Consider the following 24,384-nt stretch of genomic DNA (forward strand, 5'->3'; position numbering starts at 1 on the left):
CGCTAATCCCACTTGTATGTATCCTAACGTACACCCTCAGTTCACCTTAAGGAAAGGAAATGCCAAATAAGCTTAGCACAGCATCCCTTGTGAACTAAGTTTGCATCCCAGATGATGTCCTCTTTAACATATAAGGGTTCCATGGCAGAAGTCAAGGCTCCATTAACAGGCAAGGAAAGGGCTAACAGAAGGTTGAAAGTATGAAAACTCATTGGTGCAAGGCATCCCCTTATAAGGCCAAATAGGCTCAGCACCCAAACGTATGCCCTCTCAAGGAGCACCTGCAGACCACCCAAGTGTCAGAACATCCCATGTACAGTGCTAAATTCCACATGCCCCCAATTTAAAGCTGGATACATGAAAAGCAATTTGTGGAATTTAGGGCTGCATACATGAAAAGCAGAAGCAACAACCACTCTTAGCCTTTACTTTCCTCCCTCCCTGTGCCTTCAAGAAGAACCATTTTTTGATGAGTAAGACAGTAAAGTTCACCCAGCTGAAGAATGAATAAATGCAGCACACTTTTAAATGTAAACACACCTCCGCTTGTGGTTAGAAAAGTGATTGCTCAGTGCATCTTTCATGTTTGAATAAGACAGGAAAATGCTGCACAGAACTTCACACAAGACAAGCAGTCTAGGGACACTGAGATTGATACTCCTGTTAAGCCTTCCAAGTACAACCACATGATAAGGTTAGCATGTGCTCATCCTAAAAGCATTTGTGGTGGGGGAAAGAGGGACTCAAGGAAGATAATAAAAGTTAATAAAAGTTAACATTTGGCTGCAGGGCTCCGGGATGGTGTGGTATCTGCACTCAAGTTACTTTAACAAAGGAGGGGGGGAAACTACACATATCTTAAAGCGCCATCTCTAAATGAGGCATGTGTAGTTTCATTGTTACATTCCATGGTAGCTGCGAGGTCTGGAACTGATAACGCAAATGAAAAGACAAAGGAATTAAAAAATAGGTTGCCGTTTGGGGCAAAAATAATTAGGTATGATGCATGGGTGAGGTATCCAGAAATGAACCCTGATTCTTTCCTTCTTGTGTGTTGTTGGCTTCATGCAAATGTGGGCACATGCAAAATGGATTTTACTTCACTGGACTTGATCATACTAAACACACTCAAGGATGTATGCATCCAGCAGCTACTTCCATCTGGAAGAATGAGGAAAGTCCACATGCACAAGATTTCTGTGTTCCCTTTGCAGCACCTAGAGAATTCTGAAATTAGCTATAGCTGTTAGGCCATTGCATGGGTAAACATGCATATTCAGCTACATATTTTCCATTCATTTCAATAAATCTTTTGCAGGACATGTTTTCAGTGGGCTGCACCCTAGATCTTGTCTCCAAGTGGTGAAAACATCAGGAGGGTCAGTAAATACACATTTGTCAGCTTTAGCATTTTCATTTTCAAATAATATCTCTGTTCTGTGTTCCCAGTGACTGCTGGGCTTAAAGAATTGCTGTGAGTCTAAAATGGGGAGAGGGAGAGCCATGTATGACACTTTGCGCTCCTTAGAGGAAAGGTGACATATGAATGTAATAAATAAAGGTGCCAAGATGGCCTGACCCAGATAATACTCACCACTGTATGTCACAACTAGGACAAGGATGATTCACCACAGGGAAACCATGTTTGATGGTATCTCCATGACAACTGCAAAGTGTATTCTAGCTTTGAACTACCATATTTTTTGCTCTATAAGGCTCACTTTTTGCCTCCTAAAAAGTAAGGGGAAATGAGTGTGCGTCTTATGGAGCGAATGCAGGCTGCGCAGCTATCACAGAAGCCAGAATAGCAAGAGGGACTGCTGCTTTCACTGGGCAGCTGTTCTGGCTTCTGAGATTCAGAGTATTTTTTTTTTCTTGTTTTCTTCCTCCAAAAACTAGGTGTGTCTTGTGGTCTGGTGCGTCTTATGGAGCGAAAAATACGGTACATCTCTGGGGTGTTCCATTGGCATTTGAGCTGGTTTAAAAGCACATACAGTGGCTGAAGTGGTTGTGAATGACACATAAAACTCCTTAAGTACAATTGATCTGAATGGAAGCAAACGAAGGAATCAGAGACCTTGGTGCCAAACATCTCCAGACAAGGCATCTGTGGAAGTTGCCCACACCTTTAAATTCTCCATCGCAATTTGTAACCGTACTTATATAATCCTCCGCAAAGGTAAGACATCTCATCTAGCAATAAAAAACACTGAAATGTATCACCTTTCCAAGGATGTCTCAGCTGTTTACCTAATACCAGAGTCACACACAAACACCGATGAACCAACAGCAAAGTTTAGCACTTGAATTTCACCATCTCCTTTCAACTTTTGTGAACAGATCAAACTTCACCTGAATGCAAGCTCTTATAATTGCTTGTGCTAGAACATGCCTAGATGAAACAAAATTGATGTCTTCTTTGATGATTAAAGTTCCTTTAAGAATGTATCCCCTCCTCCACACATACACCAAATTTGTGCATGGAACTGTACCAAAGGAATGCAACCAAACCAGGTAAATTTCTTCACATGGGAAATGGCTCCTTTTTTTTTTTTAAAGTACATGTGCTAACAAGTGTGGAATACTCAAGATAATGCAAAAATGCAATTTTTCTTCAGGACTAAGAATATTATTGAATAGTAATGGATGTTCTGATCTGGGGGGGGGGGAATTAAATTATTCTCCTAATTAAAATATGCAGGAAAGTTAATTTCAAAATCTTTTATCACAACCAAAAGTGAACAGCTGCTTTTTATTTTGACACAATTGCTCCTAACTATATTCGGAGATGTAATTGCATGGAGATATATCAATGAGAACCGAGACTTACTTCTGAGTAGACTTTAATAAGAGTGCATTGTAAGACACACTTCCTGCCTTAAGAAAATGAACCACCTTATCTTTTAAGGTCTGTGAGGCAAAGCAAAGGGAAAACAATGTAATAAATTCCAATAGATTCAGTGAGACGGGGAGATAATGAACTAGTAGTAAATCCTAGATAAAATAGAGAGTCTTAAAAATTGGGGGTGGAGGAGATGATGCATGCCTTCCTCTGTGAGATTCCCATAGGCATGTGATTGGCCACTGTGAGAATAGCATGCTGAACAAGCCCTTGATCTAATCCATCAAAGATTATTAAGTAGTTAAAAAAGCAAGGCTAAATTAAGGTAAGACAACAGCTCAACTTTGGTGTGTCTGTGTAAGTCACCAGAATTCAGTGGCTGCTCCCAGATTTTTGAATTCCCTCCCTAGAGAAGTTAGACTGGCACCCTCCTTGTTGTCTTTCTGGTGCCAGATAAAGACTTTCTTATTCCAACTGACTCTGGGAAACTGACTGCTTTTAATGAAAGGGCTGGTGCCATGCTGTTTTTACTCTGTGTATTCTATTAATGTTTACTTTTTAAATTATTGCTTTTTTCCTATTTTTTTTAGCTGCCTTGAGTCCCTATCAAGGAAAAAGGCAAGATATATATAAATATATAATCTTAATAACAATCGTTGGCTGATTCCCAAAACTCAAAGACACCATGCAAGAAGGCATGAATTTTATGAGGTAATTATGAGGAACTTTAGCTTGACTTCTACCTACTTTAGCTTAGCCAAATTAAGAAACCACAGTAAGTTTTTATATTATTCAACAGTGTGCATCCCTAAGAAACCATTACAGAACAATAGGTTGGCGCTAACCACAGAATGGGCACAAGAGTAGTATTGCTCCCCAAGGTCTTCTTGCACAGCACTGGGCAATTAACAGCCTTTGTACTATTTCCACAAAAAACAAGAAATCTTACCTCAGGTCAGTTCTGATTCTCCATTTTCCAGTATGAGTGCTATGTCCGGGCCTTCTTCAGTAGTGCAAGTATAAGCATGATAAATACAGTAGTTAACAAACAGGCTCACGTCACAAACTGAGCAGTGAAATCCAGAGGCCATTTTTGGTGAAGAGATGCTCAGATTTCAGGAATTACAGGTGTTCCTGAGCAAATTAAATCAGCACTGAGAAGCTGTTGTTAACAATTCACTATTAACCTGATTACCAACCTCTAGTATTCATCTCTCAGTGGGTAAACAGAGAATCAGTGAGAGCTTACATGCAGCTGATATTGCTTAGCATTCAGAAACATCTATGTACCTTGCCAATGACTTCCCTTGTGTTCCTCATGCCGAATGTGGTAGCAAAGACATGCATATAACAAATCATTCCTTGATTCTCTCTCATAATCAGTACAAAGGAAGCTATGGAATTTATATATGGAGAGAATTTCATAATACATACACCACAGCATTTCATACCAGCAATTCTCTGGATGATTTATGTCCTTTGCATATAATTGGAGGCGGGTGTATAGCTTTTGCCACTTTTGTGCAATATTTGTATGAAGTGGGATTACTCTGATGTTTCATAAAATACATATTTATGTATTTCTCTCTGGTCTTTCAAAAAAAAAAAAAGAATACTCCTTTAAGTTTGATGAGTTACCGGTATCTATAGCAGAGATCTTTTGAAAAGATGACACTCCTTTATTACCTTTAAGGTAATAAAGGTAAAGTTAATTGCAAATGATAATTGCTCCTCATTTCCACATCACGTTTTATGTGCAAGGTGTGCTACAATCTTTTGTTCAACAAAAAAAATAAAATACACTTATCTGCACTACACTGCCATAATGTTACTGGTTGACAGACTGAGCTAGGAGCTGAACCCTGTTCTCTCATGCCCAAATGGATTTACTACTCAAGCCTGAGGTGCATTTTATAATTGAAGAGAAGTAGGCACTATTCAGAAAGTTCCCCTGGGTGTCAAGAGTTTAGACACACCAGGCCCATCTTTAGAGCAGCTATCAGCATCATCGTTAAATTATGGCATTTGCTCCCACGAGAGGTAGAAATGGCCACCCACTTGGAGGACTTAAAAATAATATTAGAGTAATTAATGGAATATAAGGCTATGTTCTGTTGGAGATGGAATGCCTTTGAATCACAAATGGAAAGAGGACTTTTGCACTCAAGTTCTGCTTCCTACAAGCATCAGATTGGCTGCTATGAGAATAGAATGCTGGACTATTATTATTTCAATTTATTACTTGCCTTTCACCACAAGGTCCCAGGGTAGATTACAACAACATAAGATACAATGTTTAAAACCGTTTAAAACAAATTACAGTCACAAAAATAGGGCGGGTTCTAAAAATACCATTATAAGTTCCTGGGGTACCTGGACTTCCTCTTCTAATTCCTTGGTGCCAGATGCTGAGGTTTCCATGTTAAAAATACAAGCCAGGAGCCAGCCTGGCGATGGCCCGCTAAAGATGGGTCATTAGCTGGGACAAAGGGAGTGGCACTGTGCCAGAGGGCAAATGGGAGGGGCCCCTCTCCCAACTCAGAAGTAGAGCTGGAGGCAGAGTTGGAAGGAGGGCAGTTGTTTTCGGGATTGCAGTTGGGATGCTGTAAGCTGCAGGAAAAATTAGTTTGAAAGCGGCAGAAAACTGGAGAAAGCAGGGTTAGAGCAAGCCAAAGGCAGCAGCCATGGAAGAATCATGATCTTCTGGAATGCTGGAAGCCCTTCTATCGTAGGCTCAGGTTGTATGTATGTGTAAATAAGCCATATATCATAAAGACACCACAGTCTCTGCTGTGCCTCATTTCCAAAGGAAACACGAATCCTGGGTACCATATATACTCGAGTATAAGCCGACCCGAATATAAGCCGAGGCACCTAATTTTAGCACAAAAAACTGGGAAAACTTATTGACTTGAGTATAAGCCGGTTCAGCATACCACAAACCTGCTGGTGGCAGCAGTGGCAGAGGAAGAACAAGCAGCCCCAAAGGGCTGCTTTCAGGCTGCTCATTCCTCTTCCGCCACCGCTGACAGCGGCAAAGACGGAGGAAGGAGCAGCCTGAAAGGGCTCCTTTCAGGCCGCTCGTCCCTCTGCCGCCACCCGCCTCACTCGAGTATAAGCCGAGGGGGGCTTTTTCAGCATAAAAAAATGTGCTGAAAAGTCAGCTTATACTCGAGTATATACGGTAAGTGCCTGGAACCTCTGGAATCTCACACTGCTTGGAGGTTGGAGTGTCGAGCCACAATACATATCTCAAAGACATGTCTCAAAGTAAAGAGATATGTCTTCAGAATGCAATAGAAACTGTGTAATCAAGATGTCAGATACACCTCTGTGGGGATGGAATTCCACAGTTGAGGAATTCCACAACGAGCTGAGTAGGGATCTTCTTATGTTCTGATTACCTGAACTGAATACTGACTACATGGTATCGTAATGGAATTGGGCAGGGTTCAAAAAACAGTTCTAGTCTCCATTAAAAGTCACATTAGGGGGTTAAAAAAAAAACCCCGTCTGGCTCCAAATGTAGAACTATGATACTGATGGAACAGCTTTAAACAATGATACAGTTTTAGCCTGATGAATTCTGAAGTGCTCAATTATTTGTCAGTGCGTGAGGAAGAGGGTGGGGTGGAAATGTGTCACCACAGTTCTCTGATTTCATGAAGCAACACCTGAAGAGCACAATGTTAAGCTGCCTTAAAAGTGCTTTTTCATTATTAAGAAAATGTGATGCACATGTTCGTTGCAGGATGTTGCTATTCCCCAGCATGTAAACTGGGAAAGCACAAAGCAAGCAGGCAGGAAGATCAACTCCAGCCTCCTCAGGAGGCTACAGGGCTGATAATATCAAGCCAACATTTAGTCCACTTTATATATTAGGAATTGGAGGGTATCTGTTTTCTTAAAAAATAACAACACAAAATGCAACCAGACCCAGTGATTCCTTGCAGGTGAGAAAAAATAGGCCCACAAAACTCCTCTCCTCACATGAGTTCACAAATCAACGTTTTTATTAGATTTCTTGCCCACTCTCTACTGTGAGGTCCCAGGGACAATATCAAAACCACTTAAAACAAATTACAGTCAGAAGAATAGGGTAGGTCCTTAAAAATACATCTCAGGTGTCAAAAACCAGGGCAAAGAGGTGCATATGACAGGTGAATGTGCCAAATTCACCTCTGAGGGGCAGAAATTCCATAGCTTAGGGGCAGCCACACTGAATGCCCTCTCCTGGAATGCTACCCCCAACACTTCTGAGGGCAGTGGAACTACCAAGAGGGCCCTCTCTGCTGATCTTGATGCTAGAAAGGGCATGTTTGGGGCCTAAGTCAATTAGGGCTGTGGCATGGATAGGTCCTCAGACGGTGGAAACTGGAAAGAGGGGTGGCAGTGGCAAATCCCTACTTTTCTCACCTAGCCCCCTAAGCTACTCTGCTACCCTCAGGCATGCTGGAGGTCACCATCCTGTTGCCAGCACTGTAGAAGGATTCATCTGCTGGGTTACAACAATAAATGCCATCTCATTCTTACCTCAGGCAGGAAAATATATTGGGTTGGCCCTGGCTGCATGTGAAGAGCTACTTCCACTAGTGAAGAGAATGGAGCAGCTCCTTTCACAAAAGAGTATGTGTGAAGCTCAGGACTGATGGCTGCTTTGAACCCTTGCATACACAATAGGAACATGGCTGAGTTTGCAATCAGACTCACGTCACAGAAAAACACTGTGTGAACTTATTGTGGGTGGTTCATGTACGGCTGCCCCAGTTCCTACAACAGCAGTTTGGCTCAGGACTCTGCCCCAACTGTGTCCCTGGTGACTGCAAGCACTAGTCTACAGGAGAATACGAGTGGGATCCAGTGGATCCCCTCCTTTTGTAGGTGAGCCCCTTCAGTGGGTTGCAGCAGTTGTCCTCTTTTTTGGTCAAGCAAATCATCTCTCCCTTCCACCCACCCTTCACCCAGTGGAAAAGGGAAGCAGTGGAAAAATACATCTGAGCCTCTAAATCGGGGATGGGAAATGTGTAGCCCTCCGTGCTAATATGCAGTTATTATAAACAGTACCATATGCAGTACTGAATAAGAGTGCAATAAATTCAGATGCCTGGATGATGAAGACGTGTCTTGTTGAATCATGGTGAGAAGATCTTTCGGATGAAAACTGAACAATGCAAAGATGGAACAATACTAAGGGGAGGGAAGCCAATTTTATCATTCCAGTGTTTACTTTAAAATTGAAGGATGCAAATTAGCTAAACTAATTTAAAAATGAGTACAGTATTTTGTTAAGAGGAGGGTCTGGGCTAAATGTTAGGAGCCCGGGATCACTCCAAAGCAAATCTATGTCATTTACTTTTTTAATGATTGCTGTTTATTTTCAGAAACAGACAGCACAACATTGCGGTGTACTTTCCATTGATTGCATAAACAAAACAAACAAAGCCCAAATATATAACTAGAACAATACAATGCACAACTATCACCAATGTGAAACAGGATTGGACCACAGTGGTGGGGAGAGGATTGAGTCCTTTGCTATTCCCATTGTATGGCTCCAGAATGGGGCTCCCCTAAACATCCAACTGCTATTTGCATACTTCTCATTATTTTTACTATGGATCACCATAGCTGCTACTACAGGAGTAGGGAGCCTCAGGTGCAGGGCTGAATATGCCCCTGCAGGTTTCTCTATCCAGCCCTAGAGACTCCACCCAGGCCACACACCCCAGGCCTGCACCCTCCATTAGCCATTTTACCTGTTCTAATACCTGTAGCTTGCCTGGCCACACCCACTACTGCTATGCAGCCCCTGGAAGGTTTCCCATGAGGAACTGTGGCGCTTGGCATGAAACAGGGTCCCCAGTCCCTATGCTAAGGTCCTGGGTGTAGAGTCCTTCACTCCCTCTTCCCCAATTATCAGTACTACTACTGCTACTTTTATGAAGGTATATGCTGCCATTAAAAGAATAAAGAACCCTGTGCTGTGTGAGAGGCAAGGAAGTTAAGATCTCCCAAGGTAGGAAGCTGGAAGAAGAAAGGGAAGCTCCCAAGTGAAAGCTGGGTATGTTCATCACTCTCTGTGTGGGATAAGAGTTAAGATTTACCTAGGAGAGAGGACTTTGCATTTTTTCCTTCTCATTTTTATGTTAGGTGGGGGTTGGTTTGTTTTTTGTAATGTTTAAGGAAAGTCTCAATAAAGCTTTCCAAACAAATAAAGAAAGCATGCTATTTTTCATAGTGCCTTACAACATGTAAAAACAATTAAAAACCATATAAAAGGTGAAACAACGTATCAATTAATTATAGTAAGCACTTCAATTTGGTTGGGGTGGTGGCAGCTCTACCCCTTTTGGTAAAAACAAAACCCCAAATTTGGTAAAACCCCAATTTATTTATCTTCTTTTTTAAAAAAAATCAGACACATCCTGCTTTAAATGCAGAATACAGATGGCACCCCAGCCCCTTGCCCCACAGTCTGAAGGAACGGTGGACAAGTCTGTCAGTTTTGGCTTCTCTTGCTTTCTCATTTTTCCAGTCTCAACTTCATTCTTCTCCTTATTTGCCACACCAGTTTGCAAATACAGTGGTACCTCGGTTTAAGAATAGCCCTGTTTATGAACTATTCGGTTTATGAACTCTGCAAAACCGGAAGTAGTGTTCCGGTTAGCAAACGCATTAGGGAAAACACGCCTCGGTTTAAGAACTGACTTCCGGAAGTAGCTGGGACAAAGGGAGTGGCACTGTGCCTGAGGTACCACTGTATATCTATTTTTAAATCTTTGCAAAAATTCAATGCAAATTTATTAAACGATATACATTTTTGTACATAGGTTTGCCTGATATTAGCAATTTCCCCTGATACTCACTGGGTCATGTAGGTTAGCCGCATCCCCTGCCACCATACCCCTGGCCACGGCCCTCTGCCCCCACACTCAAAGGGATGCCGCAGGCATACTGACATATGTGCGTAGAGCTTATTCGTGCAAGGGGGGATTCTGGGCCAATCTGTATCTGTACTATGAAAGAGCTTCATGGTCATATCATATGTTATCATGCATGTTAGGGCCCCTTCTCATGTCATGTGAGCTAGTGGCATAGCTAGAGGGTATTTCAGCAGTGAGGATCCAAACAGTGCATGTTTTGGGCACATAAGGTCTCTGCCCAACCTCAGTCACCCTAATCTCTCCAGCATCTTTATTGCTCAGTCTTCACAGGTGATTTAATGTTGTATACAACTCGAGAAAGGAGGCATCATTTTATTTGAAAGGTTAAGGAGAAATCTCTTGGAACAGAGTATTTCAGACTTTGAATTGGTAGGAGGATGCACTGTGTGCTAAGCCTATGATGAGAGCAAGATGGAACATTGTCATATAGCTCTGATTATATTTGTTAGATAAACTCTTTATGGCATTGTGGCCTAAGATTTATTAGTGCTCCTTTCATGAAAGAACTGATCTCAATGATTGCCAAACAAAAAAGAATATAAGGTCAGGGCAAGTCCTCCAAATTCTGTCATCTCATCTGCCTTGTAAACTTTGCCTACGTCACCTAAGTAGATTAATGTATATTTTATGTAGACTGTCAACAATTAATCACACAAGAGGCAAAAGGTTAAAAAGCAAGAATGGAGGCGTAAGCAGAAATTCACATCAGAAATCCACAAACATTTCCAGGATCGTTCCCATGAGGCATAACATTAATTCAGGATGTACCCTCAGATATATATGGTAAAAAAATTAACTTCTTTTTTTAAAAAAAATGAAATTGGCTATGCCAACCCCAATTTGAGTTTTATGAATTTGTTTTCCTCTTCCCACACCATTGCTTTTTCCTTTCGTATCATGCCTTTTAGATTGAGAGATTGGGTTGTTTTTTAAAATTTCTGTACAAGCAGTATTTTAGGTGCATTGTCTTACTATATATTATTTTTGTAGGAAAAAAGTTATGCTACAGCCTCACAAACTTCAGTGTGACAACAGCAAGGTGAGTGAAACAGGAAGACTGGTGGTGCGAGTAAGCTGACTGGCAGAGTGAGCAAGCAAGCAGCCCAGATGGGTCTTCCCATGTTCCCCCAGCTGCTGCTGCTGCCACCACCCGCCTGCATGCATGCACAACAGGGTGAGGGAAGACCAGGATCCAACTGAGCAGGCAGCCCAGCTGACCAAATGACTGGGTGGGAATTCCAGCAGAGCAAGGGAGCTGGCCACTCCCTCCTAGCAGTGGTACCGATTTGATTGGCAGCAGGAAACCTGCCCAAATCCTATGCTACTTGTGTCCACAAAAAAACCTGGCTGAGAGGAACTCTTTTTCAGACTAGAGATGTAAAATGTGCACTTGGTGAACTAACCACTAACATAAAAGTGATTCATCATGTCTTTTGGACCACCGTTTTTATGCCTCCTATGATTAGCTTTATTTGGATTATGGAATTCCACACAAGTACAGAATGTGATGAGCACCAAATTCACTTCCCTAATAATCTGTTTTTGTTTTAACTGCACTCAGTTCCTGCTTGCAAGATTCCCATAGGCATCTGGTTGGCCACTGTGACTAGATGGGCCACTGGCTTCATCCAGCAGGGATATTCTTATGTTCCCGCTTGGACTACTGTGATGCGCTCTACGTGGGGCTACCTTTGAAGGTGACCTGGAAACTACAACTAATCCAGAATGTGGCAGCTAGACTGATGACTGGGAGCAGCCACCAAGACCACATAACACCGGTCCTGAAAGACCTCAATTGGCTCCCAGTATGTTTCCAAGCACAATTCAAAGTGTTGGTGCTGACCTTTAAAGCCCTAAATGGCCTCAGCCCAGTATACTTGAAGGAGCATCTCCACCCCCATCATTCTGTCCAGACACTGAGGTTCAGCTCTGATGGCCTTCTGGCAGTTACCTCACTGTGAGATGTAAGGTTACAGGGAACCAGGCAGAGGGCCTTCTCGATAGTGGCGCCTGCCCTGTGGAACGCCCTCCCATCAGATGTCAAGGAAATAAACAACTACCTGACCTTTAGAAGACATCTGAATGCAACCCTGTATATGGAGGTTTTTAATGTTTGATGTTTGATCGTGTTTTTAATATTCTGTTGGAAGCTTCCAGATGGGCAGGGTATAAAAAATAAATTATTATTATTATTATTATTATTATTATTATTATTATTATTATTATGAATAGCTAGTGCTGTAAAAATTAATCATCTCTTTGGCAGCATACATACGGGTGTGGGGGTTTATTCAGATTCTCTTGCATATGTTGGACACAACTGGAAAGGTATTCGTGCATGGAAGCCTGCTTCTGCACACAGATTGCTGGATCTGACTGCTAACATCTGTGATGAACTGCACACAAACCCTGCTTAGTACAAGTTCCTTTCAAGGCCAGATGGAAAACAAGCGGTCTCCACACAAACTCACCACAGGCACAAAGGTTGTGTGCTGTTGTGCTTCAGCATTTGCCGAGGTCACACTGGAACCATGTATATCTTCTCCTTCGCCGATAACCTCACATTCCTCTTTCCACTTTGTGGTGTTTAGTGAACATCAAGGCCTACTATGCTTTCTTCACACACACACACACACACACACACACACACACACACCCTCCCCAGACTGTTTGGCTCCTCATTGTATGAGAAAATTCTTTCTCCATCAGGTAGTTTACAAGGAGTACTAAGTCATTCTCTGGGACAAGTCTCTGTGTGCCTCAAACAGTGCCAAGGAGCACTGAGGGGAGGAAATATCAGTTAAGCACAAATTTGGAACTTGAAATTGCCAACATACAAATAGTAACCAGAGAACAGAACCTTGATTTGAAACATGTTTTCTTCCAGGAACAGGCTTCTTATTCCTTTAATTGCTACGCATCTCCCTATCCATTCCAGGAATGGCTGTGGGAAGTGTTCAAGGCATTCTTTACCAGCTCTCCCTGGTGAACCATTTGCCTGGCATGCAAGGTCTGATCAGAGTTGCCAGATCAATATTTAATTTTAAAATATGGAGCCAGAGGGACACTGCCATATTCTGTAGCAAAGGTTCTCAAAGCTGTGGACCAGGAGTGCCTAACCTGTGGCTGTCTCTACATGTTGTCAGACTTCAAATCCATTCGGTCCCCCGAGTGTGTGACCCATGGTCAGCTGTGATGAAAGCTGTAGACAAAGAGTATCTGGAAGGCCACTCCTGCTTTAGAGTGATAATCTAACAGAGTTCTTTTTAGAGGAGGGACACATTCACACTATACATGTAATGTACTATCATACAGTCATGGCTTACCCCAAAGAAATATGGGAGCTATAGTTTAAGTGTGCTGAGAGTTGTCGGGAGACCCCTATTCCCCCCACAGAGCCACAGTTTCTGTAATGCCTTCTGAAGAGAGATTATCAAAACACTCTGGGAACTGTACCTTTGGGGGGGGGGAAGGGTTTCCTAACAATTCTCAGCATTTTTTAAAAAGTACAGTGTCCATAATTCTGTGGGAGGAGGCCATGGCTGTTTAAAGAGGTATCATAGTGCTTTAAATCATAGAATCATAGAATCATAGAGTTGGAAGAGACCACAAGGGCCATCGAGTCCAACCCCCTGCCAAGCAGGAAACACCATCAGATGTATGGCATGAATGTGACATAGGTTTGGACATCTCTTTGACCTGTTTTAATTTGTTGGAAGCCATCCAGAGTGGCTGGGGGAATATAGATAATCATTATCATCATCATCTGTTGTTGTTGTTGTTATACCTTGGTTCTAAATCCCAACCTTGCATGTGGTTTTACTCTGGGTCACATATGATATCCATTACTTGATTTGCACTACTTGATTACATAACTGTAAACTGGGTGGCTTGAAGCTGAGTGCGTGAATTGGCTCCAGGGAAAAAGCACTATGTCTGAACTGATGTTGAAGTTCTGCCGCACCACCATTCTATGACTGGCTCCATCCTATGCACCCTATTTTTATGACTGCCCCAGCTGCTCGTTTATCACTGACTCCACCCTATGTAATCTTTTTATCACTGGCTCTGCCCCATGTTTCCCATGCTGGGATCTGCACTTGCAAAGCCATTTTGTGATTGGCTTTGCCACCAGCTGTCATTGTGTGACTGGCTCTGCACTGAGCCACTCTTTTAAATGATATGACTCTATAATTTCCTACCGTCTCAAATGAGCCCTGAGAACAGAAAGTTTGAGAACTCCTCATACATGGCACATCTTTCAGATGAGCGAAGTTACCACTTGATACTGGAGTCATCAAATAATAGAGTGAACCATCTTACTTTTTCATGTGTTCAGTATGATAGTACTCTGTGATCCCCTGCTTTAAAATGGAGTCTCAGAAGAATTCAGCCCTATAACCCAAAGTTGGAAAAGTTGGTTTAGCCTTGGATAGACAGTGTGGTCTCACCTTGTGGATTTCCCTGAATCCAAAAGGCAAATGAGGACACTATTAATAATCAGCAGATACAGCTCGTAGGTAGGTTTTTACATTTCAAAGGTTGGAGTTTTTCTTCAAGATAAAACTTACAAGAACAAGAAAAAACAAAAAAGTAAACAATGAAAGGATTTCTTTAGACATAGGGCCAAGCTACACATTACGAGAGAGATCCATGACTGGACTGCCCAATTTTTTTCTCTTTAAATGAAATGCAGCTATGGGTGGAGAAAGCAATTTGCTTTGTTTCATTTTACTTTTTCCCACAGTGCTATTTTCCAGATTAAAACCACCAGTCCCCCAAGATGTTTGTCCCAGAGGGCATTTCTCTTCACGGATTGTAAGCTACTCTGTCTCAGTTTTACCACCACCCATCCGCCAGGGCACTATGTAGAAAACAATGGATTAAACTTCTTGAACTAGGAGACAAACTATTAACACTGTTGTGTTCACCCTAATACCTGGGCAGTGAGAGACTACAGGGGTCCCAGCACTTATCCAGGGTTCCATTTCTTTGCAATGAAGGTCAATGGAGACTGTGGTGTCTTTAGAACACATGGTTTTATTTACACATATATACAGCCCGAGCACTGGATTGAACAGCTCACAGCATTAACACTCCCAACAGATCTTGCATCCCCATTATTTTCCAGGGAGGTTCCCAGAGGCCATAGCTTTGAATTCAACCCACAGAGAAAAACAAGTCTCTTTCTCCCTAGCTTCCAGCCCAGCCAAACTTACACACAGACTCCGGCTAACTCTGCTATTATTCTCCTACCTACAAGATGATGTGACTCCAGCCCCGCTCCCTCAGCCCCAAATCCAGATCTGCTTTGGCATCAGAAGATTAGATCAGATTTATTTATTGCATTTATATCCTTGCTTTCCTCTGCAGAGCTCAAGGCAGTAGAGATTCTTTCCTTCACATTGTCTCCCCATAGCTATCCTGTCTTGCACACTAATTGTGGCTGAGGGAGAATTTGAATGTGGGTCTTGTTTGTCCCTCAGACAAACAGAAAGAAAACAGGAGAAAACTCTACCTGCTTCGAGAGAAGTCTCTCTCATTCAGAGATTGGCTCCACACCAGGTGTTTTGTCTGAGATTGCCCACTCTCTGTTTTCCCATAGAGAATTTGGATGATACTGTTGCCAACCCTGGTTGGATAGTGTCTTCGAAGCTACAAACATGAGTCTGACCAAACTGTGGGAGGCAGTGGAAGACAGAAGTGCCTGGCGTGCTCTGGTCCATGGAGTCACGAAGAGTCGGACACGACTAAATGACTAAGCAACAACAACAACAAAGTTGCCAACCCATTGCATTCCAGGGTTTTCTATTGGGATCTTTTCCCCTGAACCTGATTTGTATTGCACATGCACACACCTTTTCTTAAAATGCAATTGCAGCACCGTTATGTCCACTGTGAAGAAGAAGAAGAAGAGTTTGGATTTGATATCCCGCCTTTCACTCCCTTTAAGGAGTCTCAAAGCGGCTAACATTCTCCTTTCCCTTCCTCCCCCACAACAAACACTCTGTGAGGTGAGTGGGGCTGAGAGACTTCAGAGAAGTGTGACTGGCCCAAGGTCACCCAGCAGCTGCATGTGGAGGAGCGGAGACGCGAACCCGGTTCCCCAGATAACGAGACTACCGTTCTTAACCACTACACCATACTCTTAACCACTACACCATACTGGTGTGGACTGGCAAAGCACAAATGAGGCTATTTGGGGCTACTGTGTCTTGACAAGAAGCTTCCTCCTTGCAGCTTCTCTCTCTAACTGCTTCCTGTGGTCCAGCATGGTTGATAAATTGCCTTGTATTTAGTCATTCCCTGCAAGGTAGGTTTTTAAAAAAGACCATTTTCCTCTTATTATCCTCCCGCCACTTTCTTTTAAAATGGAACAAGCACATCATTTCCAAGACAGCTCCTTGAACAAGAAAGGCAAAAGAAAAAAGTGAGCCTAGCCCAGGTAGAGTAGACCAAAAATGATCCCAAAATAGGCACCACAGCATGACGGGGCTCTCTGCTAGAAAAGCAAACTGAGGGACAATCCCATGTGTTTTTACTAAAGCTGTTAATTCACTCCTCACATCTCTCATTCAAGTCATCAATCACAACATAACCAAAATAGAGCTCAGAGCGCAGCTGCTAGCATGCCACTGTAAAAGAACCTTCTGCCAATGGAGCCCTGCCCCGCCAAGTTGGCGTCATAGGAGAGGGGAAAACTCAACAGGAAAAATAAACTAATCAGGTACCACAGACCCTTTCCTTAAGGGGAAAAGGGCTACTCACTTTTAACTCTTTGTAAGCACATTCACCAGTAAGCCATTGGCTGGAAAGTAACCTGTTTGGGGATGTGGCCTTGTGGAAGCTCAGTAGCAAAGACCTTTTGAAGAGAACTTCTCACCACGACATCACCATAATTCTCCACCTAGTATGAGCAATGTCACTGTGTGTGGTTCTTTTAAAGCATAACACCTGTGAGGAGGAGTCATACCAACCATGTAATAACTCAAAAGCATAAAGTTAAAGGAAGATTGCATACCTGTAGGGGGGATGCGATCGTCATTATGTAGGCTGTCCTGTTCAAGAAGGTCATGGATTTCTTCTTCTGGAAGCAAAGCACATAACATTTTTTACAAAGGGAAACATCTGAACATCATGTATAAACTGGATATGAATGTGGCTTTGACGATCCTCATCTTCTAAATCTGTAGCCAATTGTTTATTTGCTTTTTCCGCAAAAGGCTTTTATATGCATTCATGTTACTATTTAAATAATTATGTATTCTATGTTTGTTTTTGGTTCAGATTTACATATTTTTAAACAACATGAAAGTATATCATACAAAGTGTTGTTTTGTCCTTGTAATAATGTTACCACCTCATCAAATTTCCAGACATCCCTAACTAGGGATTATGAACAAATTTAATTCAGTTTGGATTCAAAGGCAAACCTACCTAAAATCACAATTTCAAAAACAAGGAGAGCCTCCCTTCAAAACCTGCACACATCCAAATTTTGTGACACAGATCCCCCAACCAAACAATGATTGCATATATTGAGGGAAAGCATACATAAAACTGAATATATTCATGAAAATAGCATACAAAAAGCATTATAATAAAGCAAAATTGCTTGCAAAAATGTATACCTTTGTCAAAACGGCATACAAACATATGTTTATTAGCAGAAATTCACAATAAAATGCTGAGGAATTTCTGGTGGTGATCTCACTAAAATACTGATTGGGAAAATGAGAAATTGAGAGAATTGGAATTGACAGATTTATCCAGCCCTATCCCTAACCAAAATTTTATAAAAACGTGTTGGCAAGCCAAATTAAAAAATGTCTCCTTGATACTTGCTGAACAAGGCTCACTACTTCTTTTTTTTTGCTTCTTCTGGTGCTGCCCTCTTCACTTATGTTTTGTGATTCACAAGGTGATCAGATACAAAGAAGAAAATAACTAACATACTTTTAATAGTTGTGCCAATGAGAGAATCTGGGCAGGTGGGCCTGGCTGTGATGGCAACACTCTAAGGCTAAGCAGTGCTGCACAGCTGGATTAAGCCATCCTTTAAATTTCCCACAATTCCTCAGAGAGATGCTAGATTAGGGGCATTATGGGAAATTAGACATAACTAATTGGCATTACTCGGAGTGTTGGGTCTCTTTAAAAAAGAGGGTTGATGGAGCAGCATTGCTATGGCTGCTGTAAGATGATTGTTGTTGTTTAGTCGTTTAGTCGTGTCCGACTCTTCGTGACCCCATGGACCAGAGCACGCCAGGCTCGCCTGTCTTCCATTGCCTCCTGCAGTTTGGTCAGACTCATGTTTGTAGCTTCGAGAACACTGTCCAACCATCTCGTCCTCTGTCGTCCCCTTCTTCTTGTGCCCTCCATCTTTCCCAACATCAGGGTCTTTTCCAGGGAGTCTTCTCTTCTCATGAGGTGGCCAAAGTATTGGAGCCTCAGCTTCAGGATCTGTCCTTCCAGTGAGCACTCAGGGCTGATTTCCTTAAGAATGGATGCGTTTGATCTTCTTGCAGTCCATGGGACTCTCAAGAGTCTCCTCCAGCACCATAATTCAAAAGCATCAATTCTTTGGCGATCAGCCTTCTTTATGGTCCAGCTCTCACTTCCATACATCAATACTGGGAAAACCATGGCTTTAACTATATGGACCTTTGTTGGCACGGTGATGTCTCTGCTTTTTAAGATGCTGTCTAGGTTTGCCATCGCCTTTCTCCCAAGGAGCAGGCGTCTTTTAATTTCGTGACTGCTGTCACCATCTGCAGTGATCATGGAGCCCAAGAAAGTAAAATCTCTCACTGCCTCCATTTCTTCCCCTTCTATTTGCCAGGAGGTGATGGGACCAGTGGCCATGATCTTCGGGGTTTTTATGTTGAGCTTCAGACCATATTTTGCGCTCTCCTCTTTCGACCTCATTAAAAGGTTCTTTAATTCCTCCTCACTTTCTGCCATCAAGGTTGTGTCATCTGCTTATCTGAGGTTGTTGATATTTCTTCCAGCAATCCTAATTCCGGCTTGGGATTCATCCAGCCCAGCCTTTCGCACGATGAATTCTGCATATAAGTTAAATAAGCAGATGTAAGTAAGTAAGATAAGTAAGATGATAAAGGTAAAGGTACCCCTGCCCATACGGGCCAGTTGTGTCCGACTCTAGGGTTGCATGCTCATCTCGCTCTAGAGGCCGTGAGCCGGTGCCATCTGAAGACACTTCTGGGTCACGTGGCCAGCGTGACGAAGCTGCAGCTGGCGAGCCAGCACCAGCGCAGCACACGGAAACGCCGTTTACGTTCCCGCTATAAAAGCGTTTACCTTCCCTATTTATCTACTTGCACTTAAGAGTGCTTTCGAACTGCTAGGTGGGCAGGAGCTGGGACCGAGCAACGGGAGCTCACCCCGCCGCGGGGATTCGAACCGCCAACCATACGATCGGCAAGTCCTAGGCATTGAGGTTTTACCCACAGCACCACCCGCGTCCTAAGTAAGATGATAGGGGATGCTAATTTTGACCCTGCATACAAGGATGAGAAAAGCTATACTTGTTGAAATTCCTGAAAGATATAGCGTCACAATTTTTTTCATGTTAATTCACCCTATATGATCATTGTTATCAGCACCATCATTACCATAATTACATTTGTTGCCAACCCTTCACCAACAGGTCCCAGGGCAGGTTACAACAATTTAAAATTCAAGATTAAAAACAGTTAAAATAGATTACATACAGAGGAATAAGGTGGACAATGAAAACTCACATCTTAGGTGTCAAAGGCCAGGCTAAAGAGGTTGTCTCTTCAGCATTTGCCAGGTGCTGTATGGTGAAGAAACCAGAAACGCCTCTGTGGGGAGGCGGTTCCACAACTCAAGGGCTGCCATAGAGAATATCCCCTCCTACTAACTGAAGTTTCCAAGTCGTCTTTAAGGGCAGCCCCACATAGAGTGCACTGCAAGAATCCAGCCTGGAAGTTGCTAGATCATGGAATATCATGACCAAGTCATTTCTGTGGCCATAACTGGAAATACCGTAGGCACTCCTAGCCGCCAAGGGCCTCAAGTAACAATGCTGGACCCAGAAGTGTCCCCAGACTACGAACCTGCTGCTTGCAGGGGGAGAAAGCAAATAATGTGGTACTCATAACACATTTCTTCCAAATGGGAGGAAAATGGCACATTTACCGGGCACCAGGCTACACTGGGGAGGGTCAGTCAAACATCTCCCTCTACATGCTCAGACTCATCGTGAGCTTGATTAGGCTGTTCTTATGAATCTAAGTTTAATCAGTGCAAATCTTCCTGAAATAAATGGTGTTGCAAGAGGCCAGAACTGATGAATAGAATAAAACAATCACAATCAATCAATCCTGTCATGCAAGCTGAGGTGTTTTTTTCTCCCAAAAGGCAGTTTCCAAGACATCATTAACTTGAAGAAACTTTCACTGGAAACAAATTTGTCCCACTGCTGGTGGGGGTTTTTTCCACCTACAATTGATTCCAAAATTTGTAATTGCTTACAGTGATGTTTAAATTTACCCAAGGGTGGGCTGCAGTGAAGAAATAACATTGTATTTAATTATGTTTATTTTCCATAGAACTTGCACCGTGCCATCAAGTATTACATAAAATGAAACCTCTAAGCTTAGTCAAAACAATGAAAATGTGGAGGCATAAACCCACAGAGGCAGAGAAATTATCCTAAACTAGTGTTGCCCAAGTACCATATCACTGATTCCTATCAAGCCATCACAGGAAAATGGTCATAATATAGATTCATTATAGTTCTTCAACCATGGACTGTATGTTATGGATGGGTGACAAACACACTCCGAATATCAGCACCACAGTGATCACCACTAATAGACCATCCACCATTCATATCAAACATCTCACTTTGGATCATACCCAAGGTGCCATGCATGGTGCCACAGTGCAGACACTAGTGAAATAAAGTGCTACAGGAGCAAACTTTTGCAGATACAATGGGACTTTGTCTTCTCCCCACTGAAGCTCCCATGCACACACCCCATTTGATCAGTGTGTTGATAACACCCATTTCTATGGGTGAAATTCAGGATCTTGCTGTCTCAGCTTGCCTGATAGCATGCTCCCCCTCTCTTCCTCACCCCATACTGTTCTAATAGGTCTCCTGATCCTCTACTGTGAGGGCACAGAGAGAGTTGGGGAAGCTATGTTTAATGCTTACATAAATTTGATGTTTACATAATTTTACTGTTATGTTCATGTTGTCAGGAGCTCAGGCCTACACTCGAGTAGGAGCCTGGTAGAGACACATGCCCGACTGGCATGTTCCCTCCCTCCTGGTCGATCGTTCGGAAGCTTCAAGAGCTTTCTTCAGCCCAAACATCACAGCGACCGATGCCAACAGACACCGGCACACTTAGGGATCCGCAGAGTTTGCGCATTATGCGTGACAGACCTCAGCGACTCGGCATTTTGGCTAATCTACTTTATTTACATATAAACACACACGGAGCACTGCAACATGGCTCCATCTCTCTCTAGCATCAGACAGCAAAGAGAAAAAGAACAAAGGACAATAGTCCCACTTCACGGAACACAGTAACACAAACATCCTGTCTCTGTCACTTCCCACTCTGTGGAGTCAAAACATATACCATCATGTGATAGACAACAATCCCATGACTGCAGTCATGGAGCAGGAATTCTAACACATTATTCATTGAGCTGTGGAATGTCATTTCCAGGATCCATTCCAGTTTGGCTTCCGGGCGGATCATGGCACTGAAACTGCCCTGGTGGCCCTTGTTGGTGTCATTTATTGGGAGTGAGATGGGAGTGTGACCCTGTTTGTTCTCCTTGATCTCTTGGTGGCTTTCAATACTGTTGACAATTCTTCAGATGGCCTTGGTGGCTAGGAGTGCCTTTTTCCCCAACTCTGGCCGATTTGTCAGCTAGTGAGATAACTTGGCCACCATAATCCATGCTCTGGTAACATTGGGATTGGATTATTGTGATGCACTCTATATGGGGCTGCCCTTGAAGATGATTCAGTCCAAAATGGAGCAGCTAGATTGCTGACTGGGGTTCCATTTAGATCTCACATAACTTTTGCTTTAAAAAGTCTATACTTGTTGCCAGTTCATTTCTGGGCCCAATTCAAGGTGCTCCCATTGGTGTCCAAAGCCCTCGGTGACTCAGGCCCCAAATACCTGAAAGCCCACCTCCTTCCGTACAGACCTAATCAAGGTCAATCTATGGAATTTTAACTGAATTAATTAGAGAAGAACCAAGGTGAATGACTGAAAAAGTTAAATATGGCTACCTGCTAAAACATACTACATTGTTTCAAGGGAGGATTGCCGGTTGATATTTTAAATTTATATTGCAATCTGGTTTACAAAATACTGCCACTATTCTGGAGCTCTGATTTCTTCCAAATTCAGAAATTAAGCACATATGATGAAACAGGGTGTCATTATTTCCATAGTTGACTGAGCATAAACTAAACCCATTCTCTCTATTTGCCTCTCACAACCCAACAAACTTTCCACTGTTCCTTCCTGCCTAACTTTTGCCTATTACATCTTAGAGCCATATTTATATTCCACTAATTGCAATATCTAATTGCTAGTTTTAAACCTACAGGAATCTCCATACTGGACATATAAAGTCTCGTGTTCCTCCTGTTACTCTGTTTATCCTGGGGAGAAAATGCAGCTTCATTTGAACTGAAGTGTGCATTATTAAGAGAGCTGAGACAGGTCCGACTTGTTCAAGTGCTTTATTACAACTAACTTAACTCCATATACAAAGCTGTCCCTACCTGATGACATCACCTACCTTGACAGAACTTAACTTTTTCTACTACATCTCCCTTTCTCTGAAAACATTTCAAAAATATAATGGAAACTGTATTCAATTCTTTCTTTCTTTCTTTCTTTCTTTCTTTCTTTCTTTCTTTCTTTCTTTATTCATTCAAAAGGAGGTTTTAGCATCTAGATGTTCTACAAATCTAATATTTTTGTGTGAAATTGAAGCATGCCCTTAGTATGAAGAATTCGTTGCCTCCACTTCACAAGGAACGAGGAGTCCCTGCACTAGTCTGGGCAGTTCTTTGAGCTCCCATATCTGGAATACAAGCCTCCTCCTGTGCAAAAATTGTGCCTTTGGCGATATTTTATCCATTTATCTTTCCGGTGAAATTATTTTATATTCACAGCTTTTGAGTCAAATCAGCTGTAGTGGTTGGCAGGGTTGTACAGTCATCAACTCATGAGCAACTTCGCTGGACTCCACCCAAAAATTGTAGCAATTTTCTGGAGCAGCTGTAACTGTTCCTGTATCTATTTTTGAAGGTAACTCAGATGATAGATATGTTTCTCTTTCATCAAGACATCTATGAAAGATGAGGGTTTGTTGCGTTCTTCTAGGAATGAAATTTCTTCAGAATAGTTTTGTTTTGTACCTTTGTGGGCTCCAGCAAGGAACCAACATGCTACCAAAGTGACCTTTCTTTGTGCATTTTTGCCAAATTGCTTCTCTGGCCAGATGAAAGCAGTGGAAGCCACTCATGCTTGCTTATATGGCTGTCCATGTTTAGTTTTTTGTAACCTTCTAACTGCAGTATGCAAAGTGTCTATGTCTGGCATCTGTTGATTGGGCTTGAGAGCCTTTTCAATTTATCTTTGTTGCTCATTGACCAACCTAGATTAATGAGCTTGTGTAATGGCCTTTTGAAGAGTCAAACCAGAATCCGGTGATTATAGTTGTGACAATTTTTCTTCATGGAGGCCTACTGCAGCAGCCTTTCATTATCTGATGCCCTCCAGATATTTGGACTACAACTCCCATTAGCCCTCCAAGCATATCAAGTTGAGGAAGGCCGTACAACAGGATGGTCTCTGATTAGATTTTTTTAAAAGAACGCCATAACCATAGGATTTTTCGAGTGTCAGAAAAGATGTGATAAAGCTAATTCCAGGTTCCCAGGGTTTTTGACTGCAGCGATTACATCGAGTCTCCTCATAAATCCTCTTTTTTCTTCCCCATGAAATGGCTTCTACCACTTCATAGAAGTGACATCAGGATTTCATCAGTCTGATCCCTGATAGAATAGATTAAAGTACTAGGTTTTGTATGTAAACCAGAGACTTCTCCAAATTGGTTGAAGGGCCTAATCCATTTAAGACTACATTCCAAAGGACTGGAAATTAAATTGTTCTGGTGAGGCAGTCTTTAATGGTTCCATTCTGACTGAGCCTGGAGTGTGTTGTGATGCGGTGTCAGGGCCTGAAACAGCTTGTTCTGTCATTCTAGTTTCATTCCTTTTGAATGCCTCTTCCTTTTTCTTGTTTCCCCTTTCCTGGGCCTCAGTATATACTCCCTGCTTCTATGCTCTTCCTGGCATTTCCTGAGCACCTGAGCATTTAAGAGGTACTCTGCTTGCTTCAAGCTTGCAGAATCTGGTTCTGTAGAGAGGTTAATGGCAGGATCTAGTCATTTCTGGTACCATTAATATAGATAGATAGATAGATAGATAGATAGATAGATAGATAGATAGAGCTGACTTATTCAAGTGGTTTGTTACAACTACCCCTCTAACAAATCTGA

The 24,384-nt window shown here is 42.4% G+C and overlaps 1 long non-coding RNA gene across 1 annotated transcript in view; it reads right to left on the minus strand.

Annotated features, from left to right (window-relative positions):
* Positions 1-5,383: 5,383 nt before the first annotated feature.
* The window catches only part of LOC310696740, a 44,914-nt gene continuing 25,913 nt past the window's right edge, over positions 5,384-24,384 (minus strand). Inside the window, exons 2-3 of the long non-coding RNA XR_014520705.1 lie at positions 16,808-16,873; positions 5,384-5,452 (exon numbers count right to left, since the gene is read on the minus strand). This is a non-coding gene — a long non-coding RNA (uncharacterized lncRNA). The remainder of the gene's footprint in view (positions 5,453-16,807; positions 16,874-24,384) is intronic.

Source organism: Podarcis liolepis (assembly GCF_965112155.1).
Source record: "Podarcis liolepis genome assembly, chromosome: 1".
NCBI classification, from domain to species: domain Eukaryota; kingdom Metazoa; phylum Chordata; class Lepidosauria; order Squamata; family Lacertidae; genus Podarcis; species Podarcis liolepis.